This window comes from Phaethon aethereus, assembly GCF_964289735.1.
Source record: "Phaethon aethereus genome assembly, chromosome: W".
NCBI classification, from domain to species: Eukaryota; Metazoa; Chordata; class Aves; order Phaethontiformes; family Phaethontidae; genus Phaethon; species Phaethon aethereus.
Genome location: NC_138581.1, coordinates 21,458,648 through 21,464,647, shown reverse-complemented (window position 1 = coordinate 21,464,647; position 6,000 = coordinate 21,458,648).

Below are 6,000 nucleotides of genomic sequence, written 5' to 3'. Positions count from 1 at the left end.
GGACCCACTGGGAGCCCAGAGAGCCGAGCATTCTTTTCAGAGGCTAAACTCAGTGCTCCATCTACCGAGCAGCAAAGGTGCCTTACAACATTACAACCAGGACAACCTGTAATGGTTAACCTACCGTCCATTGGCACTGTGCCCATGACTTTAACTAAACCCCGTGGCACATATGCATGGGAAGCTGCTGATAACGATGGTGCAAAACACAGAATCAGCATGCAATGGATCTATCCTGCATCATAAAAGGGGTAACCCATTCGGCTTTCCCCACCAAAACATTTTTCTTTTATTTTAGAGGAAACAATGAATCTACCTCGATGGCAACTGAAACAAAGATCTGAGACAAGGAAGGAGGTTTTAACATGTATAATCAATCAACTGTGAGTTTTGTAAATTTCCTTTTGTATGCGAGGATTGTGTAAGATAAACTACTGTGGAGAACTTCTTTTATCTTAACCAAGTAACTGGCAGGAACCGATAAGAACCAGTACAATGTTAAAATACAAGCTAAGCAAGTAGATAAGAAAAGAGTCCCTCTGGAGGACAGACAAGTTAAGGGGACCAAGTACTGCAAAAACCCACCAGAGACCACCAGAGGACCACCGACTCGTTTAACAGCGCATGCGTCAGGGACATTTGAGTATGTATGTTAAACATTTCTCGGAAATGTCATGAATATGCTAACAATTGCAATGAATATGAATGTATGTACTCTATATAATTCAGATGCTGGTAACGTGAGGCACGCATGTTAGGAGGAGATATCCCCCATGCGTCCAGCACTGTAATAAAGATGTCTGCTTAATAACACTTTGATGATATTAAGTTTGAATTTCTAAAGTTTGGATTTCTTTGAATCATTTGGCAACCCAGGTGGGACCTCCTCTGTTCAGCTGCAGGACCCGATGAATCTGGGACTCTCTTGGGTACCCCCAGAGATCTTTTCCAGAGAGACTCCCATTCTCAGTCGGATCACTGCGGGAACAGACAAAGACCCTGTGGTAAGAAGACATCTTTAAATCTTGAATTTGGTAAGACGATCAATCGCATTGGGAACCGTCCATAAGACGTGAAGCGAATCGCGCAAATCGGCGTATACCGGGTGGCTAGCATCCTTACAGGTATACACTTAGGGGACTTCTGTCCCACTTGGTAGGGGATTGAATTCCCCATTTGGAGGGGCTGCGTCCCCGTTTGGAGGTCTGGTTAACTGTTATCTGACTTTTGGCTAATGCATTTCGGGTATTGATTACTGGTTTGTCGTTTATCGGATTTTGGTTATTAACGGTAAAATTTGCATCAGATATGGGAGGGTCACAGAGTGGCGGAATTCTAAAGAAAAGTCCATTAGGATGTGTTTTACAGCATTGGAAAGATCTGGGGGGAGTGCCGGGAAGTGTCAATAGGAAAACTTTAATTAAGTATTGTAATCAGTGGTGGCCTCTCTATAAATTAGATGATGGAGAAAAATGACCCTTTAACGGGACATTAATACATTATTACAGCTAATGTTGTTCCTTCAGAGAGAGGGAAAATGGGATGAGGTGGTTTATGCAGATATGTTTTTCACTCTGCAAAATCACCCTGGATGGCAGAAAGAGTGTGGAAACAATTTAGCACCCCAGGACCCTATCGTCCTGGCGACAGAAAAAGACAAAAATAAGCGAAATGGGAAGCAAAAAAGATGTTGCTCGGCTTGTAGCATTGAACAAAGATGTTTAAAGGTTGGTTCACAGAATGAGAGATTAGAGGATTGTTTGACCTTGATTGGGAGGATGTGGATGCAGTGTTGGATGTGGTGTTTAGTGACTCAGAAAAGCAGATAAAAGTTAAAGCAGTATCTTTTTGTGAGAGCGGCCAGAGCCCAGGTACAGGCTCTGGTTTTGGCTGGAACTCTGCCGGGAACATTGGATAACCATGTTCCGATTACCGATCCCGGTTGGGACCCTAACCAAACAGGGGCTCAGGATTTATTAGTGTGGCACAGGGAGTGGATTTGATATAGAGACATAACTATCTGCTTTTAAACACTTAGATATTGATTTTTGTGAAGGACTGACTTGCTAAACAAAGGAAGCGATAACAGGAACTACAGTGTTAGTCTTATCACAGAACCGGCTAGAACTTGTTAACAACTGTTGAAACCATCAAGTAAGAAGAGAGCATGTGTAAATGACTGAAGTTCATCTAAAAGACAAAAGAGGAAGATAAGACCCCTGAAGAAGTAAACGACCACCAGAGACAGATCATTGATAACATAAACTACTGACACAAAACCTTTTGAACTAGTCCGCCTCACTTCATATGTATGTTTTGTATTGCGTAATCATATGAATATGTATGCTTTTGTGTAATAAATATTTGCCTGCTCGTCGAAACGGTGTGCAAGTTAGGAGGAGCGATCCCGCTTGCACCCGGTGCCGTAATAAACATACCTGCTTTATAACTCTTTTGAGTTGTGAAATTTGTTTCCGCATGTCAGATTGCTCACAGAATAAGAAATGCTGTCCCAAAATCAGTAAATTAGTACTCCTTTAGACCCTACCTCTCAGGAGGGAAAGGGTCAGTTGATATTCCTGTTTTTGGGACAGTCGGCAGATGATATCAGAAGAAAGTTACAGAAAGTGCAAGGAACAGATGTGAGAGTGTGGGAACGGCAGGGCAACAAGTCCCTGCATGCTGGATGATCAAAGAAGAGTAATAAATAACTCGGATCTAAGACCAGTATAGCAGGATGTTCTTAAAGTGCATAGGGAGTAGATGAGAGGCAGGGACGGAACGCTGTCCAAGGAAAGAATGTAAACAGACCAGATAGGAAAGCCATCTGGCGTGTGAATGTGATCGTGTGTGTGTGTGAGAAACAATGCACAAGGAACATCCTGCCCTACTGCATAGTCCAGATCCGTATTTGTATCTTATAAATAGAAAGGCAGAAGAAAAATAAAGCACTCCGTCCTGATCAGAGCTGGAGGCTGAGTGTGATCACTTCACCGCAAATGGTGCCCCGTGCGAGGCTGGTGGGACATTCATCCCCGTGACAAAACCCGTAGTCCGACGAGGGGAGTAGACCGCGGCATCATACATTTACGGTAACGTACAGCAATCCCTGCGTTGATGAGTGAGTTGTGGGACTGCAGTAGTAATGGGACAATCAGCGTCTCAGGAACATAAGCTTTATTTGCGAGTTTTATCACGAATTTTGCGCACTTCAGGGTATAAATTATCCGAAGTGCAAATTGCCTCATTATTGTTATGGATAAGAGATCATTGTACTTGGTTCCCTGTTGAGGGACTTCTGATAGCAAAATATGGGAAAAGGTAGGAGAAGAAATAAAAACGAAAAAAGCGTTACATTTGCCAGTTTCAGAAGAAGACATAGTTACGTGGCGTATAATTTTTACAGTGCTAAAAAATTTACAGTCAGCGGAGGAAGTTATACAACGAGCTCCGCAAGAAGATAAAGCTTAAAATATTTATAAAAAGGTTGAATCAGATGGTGAATGCGATCCATTTGATCCCGGCACCACTGACCCTGAGCGAAAGTCAGATTTATACCCGCCGCTGACACGGGTAAAAACTGCCGCGGCTTCAGCGGTAGAAACGCATGCCGCTGCATTACCCCAAAAATCTATACCGACCGCCCCCCTCCTTGTAGATTTTGATCTATCTCCCCACCCTCAGGTCTTACAGGCAGAACATAAGACTGTAATGCAACGTTATAGAGAAAAGGCTTTATCAGAAGGGGACTTAGAAACTGCATTAGCGTATCCTGTGATTTATAAACCACATAGGCTCCCTGAGCATGATGCCGTTCCATATGAAATGATTAAAGAATTTAAAAAGGCAATCCGAGAAAATGGGCTTCAGAGCACATTTACAATTAGTTTGGTTGAGGCAATTGGTAATTCTTATGTTATGACTCCATGGGATTGGAAAATTTTAATGAAAACGATGCTTACGTCAGCTCAGCATTCTGTATGGCAATATGAATATCGTGAATTAGTCATAGAGCAAGCAATAGAAAACTTAACCGTACTGAATAATATTGGTCAGGATATGTTGATGGGCACGGGGAACAATATTAGTCAGGATATGTTAATGGGTACTGGGGCTTAATTGACACCGCAAGCGCAAGCTGCCTTACCTCGACATGTTTTGGAACAAGCAACCCGATTAGCAATATTAGCCTTCTGTAGGGTCCCAGAAGCAGGGCAAAAGGCCTTGTCATTTGCAACTATTAGACAAGGATCTCAAGAATCTTATATGTCCTTTATAGATCGTTTGCAGACTGCCATTTCCAGGCAAATAGAAAACATAGAAGCGGCAAAAGTGTTATTGTTTCAGCTTGCCTTTGAAAACGCAAATGCAGATTGCCAAGCTGCTTTAACCCCTGTAAAGGGTAAAGCCACTGACATCGGTGAATATATAAAAGCTTGTCAGAATGTAGGGACCGAGAATCATCGCGCCACTATGTTAGTAGAAGCTTTGGCACAACAACTATCAATAAACAAAGCTGTTATAAAATGTTTTAATTGTGGAAAGGAAGGACACATGAGTAAAGAATGCTATAGCAAGAAACAGCAATCTAAGACAGCGCCTACCAAGTTATGTACACGTTGTCATAAGGGCTTTCATTGGAGTAATCAATGTCGATCTAAATTTGACAGAGATGGTCGCAGCCTGTCAGGAAACGGGCAGCGGGGCGTGAAACCCGGCGCCCCTCAATCCAACAGGGTTCACACCCAGAATGGGTCGCAGTGAGGAACAACAATGGCAATCCGTGTCCGATTTACAGCCTGCAACAACAGGCAGTGCCAGGTTGGATCTGGCAACCGCAGGAGAAACTGTAATTACCACTACTGATGTTACCCTAATTAACACTAACATGAAAGGGCTGTTACCTGTTAATACCTTTGGTCTTATTGTAGGTCGTTCTAGCACTACTCAAGTAGGACTTTTTATTTTACCAGGAATAATAGATTCTGATTATGAGGGAGTGATAAAAATTATGGCATGGACACCAAATCCTCCGTGTCAAATTCCAAATCGCCAGTGTATCGCCCAAATCATATTACTGCCTAGGTGGCCTGGTTTATCAGCCACATGGCAAACACAAAAAAGAGGAAATCTGGGCTTTGGTAGCGCCAGGCAACCACGCATTTTTTGGTCACAAGTTATAGATGCAAAGCAACCCATGATCCAGCTCACACTGAATGGAAAGCTATTCATGGGATTGTTAGACACGGGAGCAGATGTTTCTATTATATCAAAAAGTAAATGGCCACACTCATGGCCCTTAGAACAGGCTATGTGTCGTGGTTTAGCCCCAGCCGGCAACTAAGCACCACGCAGCCGCTCGCTCACTCCCCCTCCCACAGTAGGGTGGGGGAGAGAATTAGGAAAAAAAACCTTGTGGGTTGAGATAAACACAGTTTAATAGGACAGAAAGAAAGAAGGAAACAACAATGATAATACCAACAAAGGAATGTACAAGAACAAGTGATGCCCAATACAGCAATTGCTCACCACCCGGCGATCGACAGCCCGTCCCCGAGCAGCGATTTCCGCCCCCCGGCCAACTCCAGTTTATGTACTGGGCATGACGTCGTATGGTAGGGAATATCTCTTTGGCCAGTCTGGGTCAGCTGTCCCGGCTGTGTCCCCTCCCAGCTCCCCGTGCACCCCCAGCCTGCTCGCTGGCAGGCCAGCACAAGAAGCTGGACTGTCCTTGACTGCTCAGCAGCAACCCAAAACATCAGCACATTATCAACAGTTTCTCATCCCAAATCCAAAACACAGTCTCACACTGGCTTCTGTGAAGAAAACCAGCTCTATCCTGGCTGAAACCAGGACACTATGGCAACAATTTCAGGAACAGGTGGCGCACAATTTCCACAACGAAGTGCTGAAGTTTTAGTCACAGAAAGCCCTGATAAGCAAAAGGCTTGGGTGCAACCTTATGTATTAGCCATATATTGAAATTGAGATAAAATAGCC